The sequence below is a fragment of the Onychomys torridus genome, chromosome 5 (genome assembly GCF_903995425.1).
Source record: "Onychomys torridus chromosome 5, mOncTor1.1, whole genome shotgun sequence".
NCBI lineage: Eukaryota > Metazoa > Chordata > Mammalia > Rodentia > Cricetidae > Onychomys > Onychomys torridus.
In genome coordinates, this window is record NC_050447.1 from 9,196,634 (window position 1) to 9,214,104 (window position 17,471).

Sequence of the window (17,471 nt, forward strand, 5' to 3'; positions counted from 1 at the left end):
AAAGATCAATTTCCCTTATGAACATAGATGCAAAAATACTCAATAAAATACTTGTAAACTGAATCCAAGAATACATAAAAAAGATCATCCACCATGATCAAGTGGGCTTCATCCAAGAGATGCAGGAATGGTTCAACATACAAAATATGTCAATGTAATCCATCATATAAACAAACTGAAAGAAAAAAAAAACATGATCATCTCATTAGATACTAAAAAAGCCTTTGATAAAATCTAACACCCCTTCATGATAAAAAGTCTTGGAGAGATCAAGGATACAAGGGACATAACTAAACATAATAAAAACAATATACAGCAAACCAATAGCAAACATCATATTAGTTAGAGAGAAACTTAAAGCATTTCCACTAAAATAAGGAACACGACAAGAATGTCTAATCTCTACATATCTATTCAATACAGTACTTGAAGTTTTAGCTACAGCAATAAAAAAAAACTCAAGGATATCAAGAGGATACAAACTGGAAAGGAAGAAATCAAAGTATTGCTATGCTATTTGCAGATGATATGATAGTAGACATAAGCAACCTGAAAAATTCTACTAGGGAACTCCTATAGCTGGTAAAACACCTTCAGCAAAGTGGCTGGATACAAAAATAACTAAAAACAATCAGTAGCCCTCCTTAATGCAAATGCTAAATGGGCTGAGAAAGAAATCAGGGAAACAACATCCTATATGTATCACAATAGCTACAAATAATATACTATATCTAAGGTAACTCTAACCAAGCAAGTGGAAGACTTGTATGATGGGAACTTCAAGTCTTTGTAGAAAGAATTTGGAGAAGATAACAGAAAATGGAAAAGTCTCCCATGCTCACTGATCAGTAGGATTAACACAGCAAGAATGGCTATTTTACCAAAAGAAATCTATGGATTCAACACAATCTGCATTAAAATTCCAAAACAATTCTTTACAGACCTTGAAAAGACAATATTTGACTTCATATGGAAAAAAAAAAACACCCAGGATAGCTAAAACAATCAGGTACAATAAAAAACTTATAGGGTTATCACCATCCCTAATATCAAGCTGTACTACAGAATAATAATAGTAAAAACTGCATGTTCATGGTGTAAAAACAGACAAGTTGATCAATGTAACCAAATCTAAGACCAGATGTAAATTCACACACCTATGGAAACCTGATTTTGAGAAAGAAGCCAGAACAATACAGCAGAAAAAAAAAAAAAAAAAGCATCTTCAACGAATTGTGCTGGTCTAACTGAATGAGGCATGTCAAAGAATGCAACTAGATCCATATCTACCACCCTGCACAAAACCCAAGTGCAAGTGGATCAAAGACCTCAACATAAAACCAGATACACTGAATCTGATAGAAAAGAAAGTAGGTCATAACCTTGAAAAAATTGGCACAGAAAACAACTGCCTGCCCAGGACATCAATAGTGCAGTCATTAAGATCAGCATTTAATAAATGCCACCTTATGAAATTGAGAAGCTTCTGTAAGGCAAAAGACACCTTCAAAAGGACAAAATGGCAGCCTACAGAATGGAAAAAGATCTTCATCAACCCCACATCCAACAGAGAGTGAATATCCAAAATATATAAAGAACTCAGGAAACTAGACATAAAAAAATCCACAAATAATCCAGTTTATAAATGTGTACAGTTTTAAACAGAGAATTCTCAACAGATGAATCTCAAATGGCTGAGAAACACTTAAAGAAATGTTTAATATCCTTAGCCAACAGGGAAATGTAAATCAAAAGGACCCTGAGATTCCATTTTACAACTGTCATGAAGGCTAAGAGCAAAAACATAAGCTCATGCTGGAAATGATGTGTGGCAAGGGGAAGACTCCTCCATTGCTTGTGGGAGTGCAAACTTGTACAGCCACTTTGGAAATTAATATGGAGGTTTCTCAGAAAATTGGGTCTCAATTTACCTCAAGATGCAGCTATACCACTCCTAAGAATATACACAAAAGATGCTCTACCATACCACAAGGACACTTGCTCAACTATATTCATGTCAGCTTTATTTGTAATAGCCAGAAACTGGAAACAACCTAGATGTCCCTCAACTAAAGAATGAATAAGGAAAATGTGGTATACTACACAATGGAATATAGCTCAGCTGTTTAAAAGGATGGCATCATGAAATGTGCTGGCAAATGGATGGAACTAAAAAAGATCATCCCAAATGAGGTAACCCAGACACAGAAAAATACATATAGTATGTATTCACTTATAGGTGGATACTAGCCATAAAGTAAAGGAGAACCATGTTCCAATCTACAGAATCAAGAGTCTAAGTTAGCAAGGAGGGCTCAAGGGGGGGACACATGAATCTCACTGTGAAGGGAAATAGAATAGACATTGCTGATGATGGGGGAGGAGACCGGGTGGGAGGGATTGGGATGAGAACAGAAGGGATCAGGTGTAGGGAGGATGGAGTGAAAGAGTACTGGGAGGTTCTAGGGTCACCTCTAGGACAAGCTAGAAACTTAGTGCAATGGAAACTCCCCAAAATCTATGAGGGTGACCCTAGCTAAGACACCTAGCAAGAAGGGCTACACAGCCTGAACTGGCCATCTCCTGTAACCCTGCAAGACTTCCAGTGAAGGCATTGAGACACCAACCCAGCCAAAACACCATTCATCTTACAATTTGTCCAGCCTAAAAGATGTGCTGAGGTAAAGATGGTACAGAAATTGTAGGAATGACTAACCAATGATTGGTCCCATATCATGAAAAAGAACTCAACCCTGAGGGCCAGGACCCAGAGGTGGATACCCCAGAGATCTAGAATAGAACCAAACATGACTAGAAAAAAAAAGTCAGTGAAATGATTCCTACTGATGTTCTGCTACACTCATAGATTGGTGCCTAGCCCAATTGTCATCAGAGAGGCTTCACCCGGCAACTGATGGAAACACATGCAGACTCACAGCCAAACATTAGGCTGAGCTCAGGGAATCCTGTGGAAGAGGGAGAGAAAGGATTATAGGAGCCAGTGGTGTCAAGGGCACCACAAGAAAACCACAGAATCAACTAACCTAAGCTCGTAGGGCTCACAGAGAATGAACAGATAACCAAGGAGCCTGCATGAGACTGATCTAGGCCCTCTGCATATACGTTATAGTTTTATAACTTGGTCTTTGTGTAAGAATCCTAACAATGGAGGCAGGTTGTCTCTGACTGTATTGCCTGCTTTTGGGACCCACTCCTCCTACAGCCTTAATTGAAAAGGAGGTGCCTAGTCTCACTGCAACTTGTTATACCATTGCTGGCTGATATCCACAGGAGACCTGCCTTTTCTGAGCAAAACCAGGAGGAGGAGGAGGAGGAGGAGGAGGAGGAGGAGGAGGAGGAGGAGGAGGAGGAGATGTGGAGGAGAGCAGAGAAGAAAGTCTGGCAGGAGGGGAGGGAGTGGAAATGTTGGTTGAACTGCAAAAGCAAAAAAAAATTTAAAAATTAAAAAACCAACAAACTGAACAAGGAAACAAAGGACCGCTATTCAACCCATATAGGGTGCCAATGATGGGCGAGAGAAATGACGCTGTCAAAGTGAAACTTGGTCATTGAATGAGTGTGGTGACTTACAGGAGTATGAATGGGGGAAACTTGGTCATTGAATGAGTGTGGTGACTTACAGGAGTATGAATGGGGGATACTTGGTCATTGAATGAGTGTAGGGGGGTTACTTACAGGAGTATGAATGGGGGAAACTTGGTCATTGAATGAGTGTGGTGGGGTGACTTGTAGGAGTATGAATGGGGGATACTTGGTCATTGAATGAGTTTGGTGGGTTTACTTATAGCAGTATGAATGGGGGATACTCGTGGGAACATAGAGGATTCAATGGCCCATGTTTTGCAACTGAAACCCCAGACTATTTTGCACAACTTGAATGTCTACACAAGTATGAGAATTTCTCCTTTCCCAGCAGTCCTTACTGCTAATTTAAGTTTTGAGGACTTCCTGAGACTTGTGGTTTATGTTCTTCCTGTATCTTAAAAAGCCTTCCTCTAGGATAGAAATTAGTGTTTTGAGGATATTGCTACACAGTATTTGGAGATTACTTTAGAATAAATTTCTAAATTGATTAGATTCAGTTCAACAAGCATCCATTGAGCATACACTATATACTGGGCACTATGCTAGTAGTTTGGGATCAAGAGCAAGCAAAACAAACTTATCATCTAGAATACTTTTACAGTATTATAGGCAAGGCAACTAAAGTTTTGATACCATGAAGGCATCCGATTAAATAGGAAACACATTTTGTTGTTACTGAATAGGAAGAAGGAAATAAAGGAAAAGCTTCTTGAAAGATATTGAAGGTGCATCCTAAAGGATCTATAGAAATCAATTGTAGGAGTTGACATAATGTTCTCACTCCAAGCTTTGCCATATCATATGGTGATAAACTCAATACTGTCTATTAGTGGATGCAAATATGTGCTTATACATATACAAGGTATATCTATATCTCTACCTATGTATCTATATATCTCTATCCATATCTATCTGTCTATCATCTATCTATTTATCATCTACCTAGCTGTCTATTGGTCTATCTATCTATCTACCTACCTATCTTACAAAAAAATGTTTAGGGAAAGGAATCTGGTTTAATCAAGAACCTGTGATGGTATCAGCTAGGCGGCTCAGTAAGTAAAGGCACTTGACACCAAGAAAAGATCTGAGTTCATTGTACATGGTGGAAGAAAAGACCTGCCTCTGGTAAGTTGTCTTAAGCCTTCCACATTCATGCCATATCATGCTTTCTGCCTCAACAAATAATTAGATGGTAAAAAGGAAACCTGAGATTAACTTAAAGTAACCCTAACTTCAAAAACAACATGGTGACCTAACAAGCAGAATAATCTTTGGGCAGTCTCAGTTCCTCATGGCCTTTAAAGTCTGTCCCTATGCAGGCTGCCTTATACTTGGTTTTCACTTGCAGATAAAAGTGTGAATTCTTAAAATGAAAATGACCAATTTATATTTATTTATTCATGAGATTTTCTAAGAGGACAGTGGAAATATGTATCTGGCAAGTTAAAGGCGTGTATGTATGTGTGCGCACCCCCCCACCAATGATACAACTCAATTTGCATCAAATTTATTAAGTCAAATCAATTTTACAGACATTTAGTCAAGACCTTAATTCCATTTGATCTTCCACCTGGTAAGCCTCATTTCCCACTGTGTCTCCCTGCAATTTATTTTTAACATGTTTAGACATCATTAGCAAAGGAAATAGCATTGTTGAAGTTGTATGCTGTAGAAGAACATTCAGACACATCGGAGAGAAAACAATCAAGCTTACATAGTGAGTTATAGAGTCACATGATCAAATGTAGTGGATATGCACTCTGCTTATGAAGACTGGAGATACTTAATTGGTAGGTGGATTCCAAGACTTTCCAAATAATAACAGTAATAAAGAGGAGTCTATAACAGACTCATTATCTCCCAATAGACATCTTAGATGGGAGAATCTACTAATGATTGTTGAATAGCTGTTTTTGCTGGGCAAATGATATGCTCTCTGTTATGGTCTTCTTCATTAATTTTTCAGGACAAGTTTGAGATGAAACACAAAGATTACTTGGCCTACTGTCAGTCACATCACAAGAATTCAGAGCAGGGCTTCTCTTCCATGTCCTTAGTTTTTGTAATGTTCTCAATGATTTGTTGACTCCTCATAAGAAAGCGAATAAGACTCATGAAAAATTCCAAGTTATTGAAATAAATATATAATTCCACTTTAAAGGAATTGGAATTGGGTGTTGAAGTATCCATTTATTATAGTCATGTAAATATTATATTGTCTTAAACACTTAATGTCAATTATATCATTGAATCTTCAAAACAATTGTTTGATGTAGATATTAACTAGAAAGAGGAAAATTTGAAATTTATTATCATGTCTGAATCCAGAACTTGTTTTACTTATAATTACCATATAATTTTCTCACAGACTTCTTTTCACATTAAAAGTCACAAGGTTTTGAGTAGCCTTAGAAGTGTATTCTCTTTCCAGCAGTACTTAAATAGACAAGTGAGAAGCTACATTTTATTTTCATTTGGCTACTGTTTTGCTGACCTCGTCTTTGCATATAATTGGAATGCATTACTGCAGGCTTCTTTAACCACCAATACCTAAGAAGAGTTACATTCTCCTAGCCTTGGTACAAGCAATAATACCAGATTTTAGGAATGAGTCACTAGATTTCAGAAATATGTTTTTATTAAGATTTCAGATATTTGTAGAAATAAAAATCTGCTTGCTCTTAAAGACTGTGCCCTAAGTCAAATCTTTTGCCAAATACTATCCAAATGTGTGTGTGTACTGATTAAATGTGATTTCCTATTGGTGAAATTGATCTATTTAAGTCCAGTGCTAATACATCTGCTAACATAACTCATTTCATCAAGCTCAGAGGTCCCATATGAGGGAAAAGATTTCTCTGCCAAGCTAACTCTACTTCTAGCCACAAGAAATTGAGAGGCTCTTCTTTATGTCTCCACCATCAGAAACAGCAAATGTGGAGGGAATTTTTCTAGGCTTAATAACCCAATGACTTGCCTTGATGATTTTCATGAGGATATTTTGAAGTGTTATATCCTTAGTCTTAGATGTTCATTTTTTGTTCAAGTGGAAATCTTGCTTCAGTATGTCACGGGTTCAGCCATTTAGGGCACTGCTCTGTAGATCAGGAACATGAAAGTTTCTTGGAAATCTGTCATTCTCTGAAGATACCTACTGCAAGTTCAAATGTATCCAAAATGCAGCCTGGAAATTATGTAAGAACCTGACAGAAACACGGCCATCTTTTTTGGTGATATAAAGGTACTAATAGTGAGCCAGGCTGTGTTCCCAGCCCTCAAGATGATAGTGGGTCAAGGGGATAACTGGTACAGGCCAACCTCAGCTGCATAGTGAGACCAAGTCTCAGAATAAAGCAGACAGTAAATGTGAAAGAAAAGCAAATGCCTTTAGTTAACGGCACAGTTAAGGATCATGTACCACCGAGATTTGGCCTTTTTTCTTGACCTAATCTAAGTCAGTTTGGTCAGCCTCCACTATTAGAGTGCATTCCGTTAGTATTGGTGGTCTCCAATAGCTACGTGTGTATGACAAGATAGGTCTCCCTTCTTCATTAAAGACAAAACAACTCTCAGAGTGAATCCATTCCCTCATGGAGAGCGCGGTAAAGCATGAGATAGGACACAGACCTTTCCTCACAGACAGTCTTTGGTTTTCTGACAATAACAGTAAAGTTTTGCCTCAAGGTGTGTGTAGCATTACTTTACCTAATAATATTAATCTACTCCAAGTGCCCCAGGATGTTGGAAATAATGGGCTAATCAAGAGCATTGAGGACTGAGTTATAAGCAGTTAGTTTCATGGTGAAAGATGAAGGATTCTTCATAGTATCCAGATTCCTAAATGTCACCTGCAATCTGCTGCTTCTTTGCATGAACAAGTCTTCAATACAATATATTCTCCTAAATGATGACCTGTAAGACATGGTTCACAACTTATATAGAATCAGAGTATGTAAACAGAGCCAGAGAGCTGGCTCTGCAGTTAAAAGCACTTGCTGTTCCTGCAAAAGGACTAAGGTTCAGTTCCCCTACCCACCTGTACCTCCAGTTCCAGGGATTAAGGTATTCTCTTCTGGACTCCTCTGGCACTGCATGAACATTGTAGACATACATACATATAGACTTGGATACACAAAATCAAAATAAATATTACATTAGAGAATATCAGATGTTGGGGAAACACAAAGATCTGTGAAACCTCTGCTGGTTACATCCTAAACATTTTAGTAAACTTTTAAGTTTAAACATTTTCTTGGTTTCTTCTGAGCAGATCATCTGACTGCTCCCATACACTGTAGACCTCACGTAACATTTTTCAATATTTGGAACATTATCAAGAAAACAAATAACTAACGGAGGCAAGGATGTGGAAAAGAGGGAGCTTTACACACTGCTGTTCAGTGTGCTCAGCCACTGTGAAGATTACTGTAAAGGGTATCTATAGAAAAATAAAAATAAATAAAAATAAAAAAGCCTTCCATGTGGCCCAGTTGTACGACTCCTGGGCAAATATCAGGGTTTTGTGGGGATGAGAAGCAGGAGGATCAGGGGGTGAAGGGATGGGGAGGGGCTCAATAAAGCCACTCTTTGAAATGCCACAATGAAACCAGCTTCTGTGCAAGCAAATCAAGAGATAGTCCTCACTCCCTGCTGAAGGCCTACCTTGCTATGTAATCTTCAGTAGCCACTCCAAAGAAATGTTTTGAATACCAACAGCCCCTTGCTGGATGAGATCTTTTCTAGATTGTCCAGGTAGCATTGGCTCCTCTTCTCCCTGTAAAGAAGTAAAATTTGGTGTGACTGCTCAAGTCATACTGTTTCAAGGTTTTTTCAACCTCTAGCCCTTGTTGTAACTGTGACAATGGGGTCAAAGGGAAGAACAGTGAGTATTGAACAGAGCTGGGAAGTTCCAAAATAACAAAAGATGGAGTGTGGTGGTGTTTGTTTTTGCTCTTTTGGAGGACCTGCCAGCCAGCTCCCAAATAAATTGCACACAGAGGCTTGTTCTTAATTATAAATGCCTGGCTTTAGCTTTGCTTATTTCTAGCTAGCTTCCCTTAACTTTAACTTATCCCTTCTACCTTTTACCTCTGGGCTTCTCCCATTCTCTTACTTCTGTAAATCTTACTCTTATTCTGTGGCTTGCGGGTTGTGTAGCTGGGTGGGGTTAGCCCCTGGAGTCCTCCTCTTTGTTCTCTTGCTCTTTTCTTCTCTCCCAGATTTCTCCTTCTATATATTTTCTCTGCCTGTCAGCCCCACCTATCCTTTCTCCTGCCTTGCTATTGGCCATTCAGTTCTTTATTACACCATTGGGTGCTTTAGACACAGCTTCACAGAGTTAAACAAATGCAACATAAACAAAAGCAGCAACCTTAAATAATATTCTACAGGAGGGGTGACAGTTGTAAAGTGAGTTGATTTAAAGGATAAACATAAAAATATCATATCAGTGGCGTTATGGAAAGCCTGCTCCAAGGCCACTTCCAGGATATTGTAAGAAAATCCATAAATGTGGTGCAGGCTTAGGAAAAATTCTTATGTATCTGAGGGCTAGCCTGTTTCTATCTGAGGGGTAAATAATAAGGAAACACATGTGCTTTCTGATGATAATTTTCTCTTTTACTTCATCTTAAGCATGGTCTCTGACTTTCTGTCTCCACACTGCTGCCTGCATACAGCTACATATCTTTACATACATACATTTTCACATGGCTACATATCTTTCCTTTGCATACATTTCTCTTCTACGTATCTTTTCTCTACAGCTTCATCTTTCTTGCCTCCAGAGAGGTACAAATCTCCACACAGCCATGGCTGAACATCTAATTTACATAGCTCCTTCACTGTACAGCACTTTATACAGTTTCCAGGCACAGCTCCTCTACATAGCAGCATCTCTCTCTCTCTCTCTCTCTCTCTCTCTCTCTCTCTCTCTCTCTCTCTTTCTCCCTCTCTCTCTCTCTAACTCATACACACATACTTCTGCATTCTTCACTCAATCTTTCACTCACTCACTCCATCTACACACTTCTCTCATGCTTCTTCATCTCTTACTCAGCACACACACACACACACACACACACACACACACACACACACACACACATTCTGCAGCAGGTCTCACATAGCTCTACACAGCTGTCTCTCTCCACACCAATGCTGTTGCCTCACAGCCAAACTCTGGACAATTATGAGTTACATTTTCAGTGCCCTACCCATTCTCAAAACACAAAATAAGTCACGTAGTTTCTCATAGGCTAGTGATGTCACATTGACTCATGCACGTAGCTCTAAGTTGGTGAGGGGTCCCATGTATTAAACAACTGGCTGACTTTGGGCAGTCATGGTACATGCAGAAAGAGAACTACTATAAGGAGCTATATCTCAGTGTAAACTGCCTGGCCTTGATTAGCAATAAACAACACCTGGGAATTAGTCTTTGTGTATTTTCTGCAGGGGCAGTTTAGACTGCTTTGAATTTGTTCTAACATCTAAAATTATCTGTCTTTGAAACAGAGAATACTGTTACTTTCCTGTGTCAGTAAAGAAAAATATTATGGTATTATTTCTTTTCTTTTCTTTTCTTTTTGTCTTTCTTTCTTTTCTTTTTTTTTTTTTTTGATTTTTTGAGACAGGGTTTCTCTGTGTAGCTTTGTGCCTTTCCTGGAACTCGCTTGGTAGCCCAGGCTGGCCTTGAACTCACAAAGATCCTCCTAGCTCTGCCTCCCAAGTGCTGGGACTAAAGGCATGCACCACTACCGCCTGGCTAATGGTATTATTTCTATACATCAGAATTATATAGCTTAAACAGAAATCATAACCTGACCATCCACAACTATAGGTATGCCCAAAGATATAAAACACACCATCAATGGACTGTGGAAGGAACCCCACAGTGTTCTTCTAGGGAGGTATAATGGTGGCACACAAGAAAGTTACAAACAGAAAACAACCGGTTTCCACAGCCAGTGACCCCATGGCTTTGCCAGGTGGGGCTCCCCATCAGGAAGCTATAGATCTGGTGGGTCAACTTGCCAAACACTACTTGTCACCTGCTGTATATTCCCATGGTCCCCTGTAATATCAAAGGTAAACTTGTTCAAGATGTTACTGCTAACAAATGAAGAAGCTGGGTGGCACCATGACTGCTACTACTCTGCCATGCTCTATTGCCTAGGAGAGCCTCGAGAATTAGAGCAAAGGTGCTAATCCAGTGGAATCAGGACAGGTGTGATGCTGGCTGCTGATGCTGTAATTGCTGAACTTGAAAAGCAGTCTAAGCTTATGACAATCAGAAAGAGATTGCTCAGGTTACTGTAGTTTCTGCAAATGGAGACAAAGACATTTGAAACATCATTTTTGATGTAATGAAAAAGGTTGGAAGAAAGGGCATCATCACAATGAAGGATGGGAAAACCCTGATTTATGAATTGGAAATTATTGCAGGCATGAAATTGGATAGAGGATATATTTAACCACATTTTACTAATATACCAAAAGCTCAAAAGTGTGAATTCCAAGATGCCTCTGTTCTATTGAGTTAAAAGAAAATGTCTAGTTCATTGTACATGCTCTTGACAATGCTAATGCTCTTCAGAAGGGTGCCCTTGGTCATAGTTGCTGAAGATATTGATGCAGATGCTCTAAGCACAATGTCTTTGAACAGGCTAAAAGTTGGTCTTCAGGTTGTAGCCATCAAAATTCCAGGGCTTGGGGACAGTAGGAACAACCACCTTGAAATTATGACTATTGTTATTGGTGGTGCAGTATTTGGAGAAGGTTGGGTTGAATCTAAATCTTGAAGACGTTCAAGCTCATGATTTAGAGTTGGAGAGGTCGTTGTCATCAAAGGTGATGTCATGTTTTGAAAAGAAAAGGTGAAAAAGCTCAAATTGTGAAATGTATTGAAGAAATCACACATCCCAACTAGTGCACATGAAGAGGTAAGGCTGTGGGGAAACTCACTAACCCTTCAGAAGGACTAGCTGTGCTAAAGGCTGAAGGAACAAGCTATGTCCAGTGAATGAGAACACACAGAGTTCAGAGTTCTGGAGTCCTCAATGCTGCAAGAACAGGAGCCGTGGCTCTAGCAGGGCCGCACACGTCTTCAGGGCCCATCACAGTCTTGGCCTCATTAAATCCTGCTAATGAAGATCAGAAAATAGCTAAAGAAATTATTCAAAAGCACTCAAGATTTCTGCAATGACCAATCCTAAGAATGCAGGTATTGAGGAACCTTTGTTCATTGAGGATACACTTGCAAAGTTCCTCAGAATTTGGATATGATGCTATGCTCAGAGATTTTGTAAACACAATGGGAATGGGAATTGTTATTCAACAAAGGTTGTAAGAAAAGCTTTACTGGCTGCTGATGAGGTGGCCTCTCAGTTAGCCACAGCAGAAACTACAGTGACAGAAATTCTTAGGGAAGACAAGGGCCCTGGGATGGATGTGATTGGTGGGTTGGGAGGAGGATAGAAGATAACCTGTACTAACTACTAGAAGAGTGCTTTGCCATTATCAATGAACTGTGACAGAAACTCAAGGCAGGCTCTCATCAATAACTTAAGAGAAGTCACCCAAATAAAATGATTGAAGTAAAAGTTTGGCTCATCCACTATATCCATCAATTACTGGTTATATTTGCAAAAAAGTATCTCAATTGAGAAAATGCATCCATAAAATTGCCTATAGCTACATCTTAAATCATTTCCTTGATTAATGGTTGATGTGGAAGTGTCCAATCCACTATTGATGGTGCTATTTCAGAGCAGGTGGTACTGTGTGGTTTAAGAAGACAGGTTGAGCAAGTCATGAGGAGCAAGCCAGTAAGCAGTGTTGCCCCAGGACTTCTGCTTCAGTTCATGCCTCCATGTTCCCATCTTATTTTGAGTGTGGGTGATGGCCTATGTCTCAAAGGGAAATCAGGCTGAAAGGCAGCTGATTTGGATTATGAGTGTGCAATATCCATGTCCCCTCAGCCTCATTATTGCCCTCTGTACTTAGGGTCTCCTTCACAAAATTCCTGTAAATTGTTATTAGCACTCCTCCAACCAGAACCAAGCTGTAATTATAGTCACAGCAGCAGTGGGGAGGTGATGTCCAATGGATGAAAGGAGATCACCTGATGTACTTTATGGTTTTCTTTATTCTATTGTATTCTTCTCAATGAGCAAAGAAAGGAAAACACAGGCCTTATACTTCAAGTTTGCAGTCCCCACTTCTCCTCTTAATAAATAGATCAATAGCACAGCCTCTGCTCTGCAGACAAAAAGGAACCCCCTCTCTGGGAGCCTTTCTTCCAGACAGTTCTTCAATACTGTTGGAGCAAAAGACAGTAAATAAAATTGTTAGACTATTGATTCACCAGCATGGCTTAAAGGACCGTGGCACACAGCAGTTTGCTTTTAAGGGCTGTGATAATCTTAAGGGGATGCTCAGGATCAGATCTGTTCAAACTACTTTTGTTTCTTCAAGGAAGGATCATTTGCTACAAGTCTCACCATGTTGATGAAGAATGTGCTGACTTTGAGTTTTAGTTTTACCTGTTTGCAAACTAAAACTGCCAAGTTGTATTAGTACAAAATAATTTTGAAAGTCAGTGTGGGAATGGATGTAATTATTATAATATCTGTATTGCAATTTCCAAGTCCTAGAGAAGACTTTGAATAGCCATGATAAGGAGTTGCTGTGTTAGAGATCAACCCAAAGTTTTTGAAATTGGTATCCGTTCTTCTTTATAAAAGAAGTACAAATGGAGTGGTAATTGAATTTGACAGCAGACTGGAAATGCATTTTCCTGTGTGAATTTTTATGAAGATAATGAAAAATAAATAAAAACAGTGATGTTTTTATTCATGCCTAATTCATTCTGAGGGAGCTGAAAAGTTTTCTATTTTATGAAAGTGTTTATATTGGTCATCTCTTTCCTGAGATTGCTCCCTATGCAGTGCTGAGACTGTTGGACAAGAATACACATGGAGGAGGGATTCCTAAATTATTTAGTCAAAACCTGCCTACTCCAGCTGTGAGTTGCTCATCAAACCCACACTCTGAAAAGCTTAGCTGAGCACCAGCCCACACTGGAGTTTGCTATCAGTTTTTCTTTTAGCATTGCTTTCAATACAGTCTCATCTTCTTGAAACCTGTAGTGGTGGGTACATACCACATTGTGGGTTGCTGGACTGGTGGGTACATGCCACATCATGTGTTGCTGGAGTGGTGGGTACGTACCTCTTCCCATGTTGCTAAGAAACAAATATTGTCTTGAGAAAACACCAGGTTTAGCTTTCAGAGCACCTGGAAAAGTGCTGATGGGCCCTTACTAGCTTACATTGTCTCTGAACTCCTCAAGTTAAGGAGATGAACCAACACTTGTCACACAGAAACTCTTTACTTAGGTAAAATGGTACTGTTTTGTCTAGTCTTTAAACTGAGCTAGGGTTTCCAGAAAGGAAGAAAACAATGCCATATATTCCCTGGAGTCTCATGGTAACATATTTTTAAATGAAAAGAAGGTTATTATTTTAAATTTTTATTATTTAAAACAATTTTTAAATTTAAAATTATTTTGATCATGTTGTCCCCCTCTCCCAAATCCTTTCAGATCCTTCCAGGACCTCTCCCCCTCCTTATGCACCCAACAACCAAGAAAACAAAATAAAACCACACCCAAAAAGATAAAAACATAACAGCAACAATGGCAGCAGTAATGTCAAATTCTCTTCTGGAGCATGTGGGCATCCACTGGCATGGACACAACTCCAGGAACACAAACCGCCAAGGCCCATTTTTCTTGATCCCAGTATGACTTAAGCTGGCAAATTTGCAAAAGAACAACTAAGAACCATAAAGAAAAAACAGGCAGTTCACAAGGAGCAGAAATGATGGTCTCATAATGGCTACATTCAGGCTCACAAATTTTAAGGTATCTTCAAAGGAGGCTAAATGAATTTCAGGAGGCCAAAAAAAAAAAAAAAATGTTGCACAGAGCCACTCCTGAGAAGTAGGTACTCCTCCAGCTTGAATAGGGTTGCGAGAATGAAAATGCTTAGCTTATATGCTAATGTTAATAAATGGAGGTCAGTGATCTTCAGTGTTATCCTTAATCTCCAAGATATCTGGGTGACATGTTCTCAAACATACTTGAAAAAGCAGTTGCCATACATTACTTTCTGGAGAATCCAACCCCATGGCTGCAGTTTCTAGGCTTATGTTAATGCTTGTCAAAGCTGGCCAAATGGGCTTTCAATCCCCATTGGCATCAGAAGGGGGGAGTTTTTCACAAAGACCCAATAGTTCTTTGCCATGATGGGTTTCAGCTGCAGCCACAGGGCACACACAGCACTCAGAAACCCAATGAGGAATCTCCTTGTCCTGAGGAAAGACATAAGCAGAACTCCAGGCCCACACCAACACCAGATTGGGTCCCCTCTAAGTGTCAGTAGAAAGATCCCTCTATTGCTTCAGAGAGTGATATGCAACAGGAGCCCTCCAGTGCTTATCTGCAGTGGATACTCCAGCAGAATCCACCAATAAAAATTTTTTAATATATAAAATAGGAAAGAATAGAATGTGGAGTGGAATGATGAGCCCCTAGTTTCCCCTTTTTGCTTTATCAAAACCACCACTACTACTGTTTCTGGGATTTCATAATTGGTTACTACAGCTAGCACAATGGAGACCCTGGCAGCAAAAGTAGCTACCACAGTTAGTTAATCTTTCATTCTATTGGGCATGACAAATTTAAATCAATAGTTATATACATTTCAATTGACTTTGAAAGTTATAAATTTACAAACGCAAGTTCCATTTGCTTTTGGGATACCATCTTACAAGGACTCCAATTTGCAGTAAGGCTCGTTAAGGAAGGGAATGGCTCAGTTGCCTTTAGCCTACTGGCTATGGGTGAGTTAAGACTTCTGTTGGTCTTTTCTGTGTTGAACACACAGATTGCAAGCCCAGCGCCACTTAGAGATCTTTGGCAACAGTTAACTCTGCAGCTCTCACAAGATTGAGCCTGTATGATAATGAGTATTCAGAGATGGGTAATTCCTGGGGGGTGCTCACCAACTTAAGACAGAGCACCTGTGTGGCCCGGGCAGGTGTCTCCATGACAGGTAACATGACCTGCTGATGTCCCATGCAACCTATGGCAAAAGCTCATTTTTTAGTAAAGGGGGAGGGGTACCTGTAGGGCCCTGGTCCCGGTTTTGGGTAACTGTTGTCTTGCTTGCTGACCTTGACCTTGATACCCTTCCTATGCTAATTCCCTGTGAGATTCCACCCTCCTGAATGCTTAAGGGAAGTTCCTTATCTGTGGATCCTGCATATTGGGCGTTAACAGCTTAGATGAAAGATTGTAAAACATGGGAAGCGAACTTCTGCCCTCCAGGGTTTTCCCATTGTGCTGTAAGCCTGCATTTAAGACCTTCTCCCTCCTTCAATAAATGGCATTTGGTTTTCAGCATTCAAATAAAAGATAAAAACATAGAACAACATCTAAAATCAAAATTCTAATTAAATAAAAGCACACACACACACACACACACACACTAAAAACGAAACAAAACAAAATTGAATTCCAATGTATATTGGTCAAGCACTCCTGAACATGAGGCTTGTCCTGGAGGGACTGATATACCCAGTATCACTCCATTGGAGAAAACTGATTTTCCTTCTCCCAGCAAGTATAAGTGACAGTTCAGTTGTTAACCTTAAACCTAGTAGGTATGTATTCATTCATCCATTCATTCATGTTTGAATATAGCAAAATACAGTAAGATAAAACAAGACTTATCACTTTGGTGTTGAACAAGACAAATGAACAGAAGAAAAAGAAGTTTCATGTAATGTATTTGATTATGTAATGTATTTTTCCCTTTTCCAAGTTCTTCCAGCTCCCCCTGCACCCTGGCTACCCAACATTATGTACCATCTCTCTCTGAACAATGAACAGGAAACAAGAAAGAAAGGAGAGAGAGAGAGAGAGACATGGAGGGAGGGAGAGAGGGAAGGAGGGAGGAAGGGACGAAAGAGGAGGAAGAAGGATATTATCATGCAAGTTTTTAAACTCTCGTCATCTGCCAGTTTGTTTTTTCTTCCCTCTAACTCTTATAAATCAGAATTGGAACTCCTTTTTTTTTTTTTTTTTTTTTCAGAGCATATCTCTGTAACACCATCATGAAATATACTGTGTGCTGAGCAACAACTTAGGCTAGTAAGATTGAGTGAGGCAATAATAGATTAACAAACAACTACTTCACTCTAAAACCACATCATCTCCTTGACAGCTGGAGATATTCATAAAGTAACTGTAGCTTGCTTATCTATCACCAGCCAATACCCTACATACTCTGGGTGATAATCAGTAGTATCATTGGAGAGCCCAAAACTGCACTTATGTCATCCCACATTCTCTTCAACATCTTCATCTGGTCTTTTCCTGCATTGCTCCTTTAAGAATCTTGGTAATTTTCCTATGGGATCCATTCAACCTTCTGCTTGAGTTCAAACTAATGTCCTGCTGACTGTGCCTATACTGACATTGGATTTCTGGTGACTCCTAGGTTTCTGGGGCTTCATTAAAACTATAAATAGTATAGTCATTTAATGAGTGATATAGTTTATTTGCTAAATACAAGCTTGTGACTTGTTTATAATAATGATTATCTCTGAAGTAAAGACTGCCCCTACTCAGTATCTGTTTGTCTGCTTATCTGCCATATTAATGGCCTTCTGAGAAGAACCTCAACAGCATATGTTTACATAAAAATTTAAAATTGGTTTTATTATTATTACGATTCATTTGCTTAGTCAATAAAACCAAATATAAATTAAAGCATTTTATGTAGCTACACAGT

At 39.2% G+C, this 17,471-nt stretch overlaps 1 pseudogene; it reads left to right on the top strand.

Annotated features, from left to right (window-relative positions):
• The first annotated feature begins 8,336 nt into the window (after positions 1–8,336).
• On the top strand, positions 8,337–11,539 carry LOC118583860 (annotated as a pseudogene).
• Positions 11,540–17,471: the final 5,932 nt, after the last annotated feature.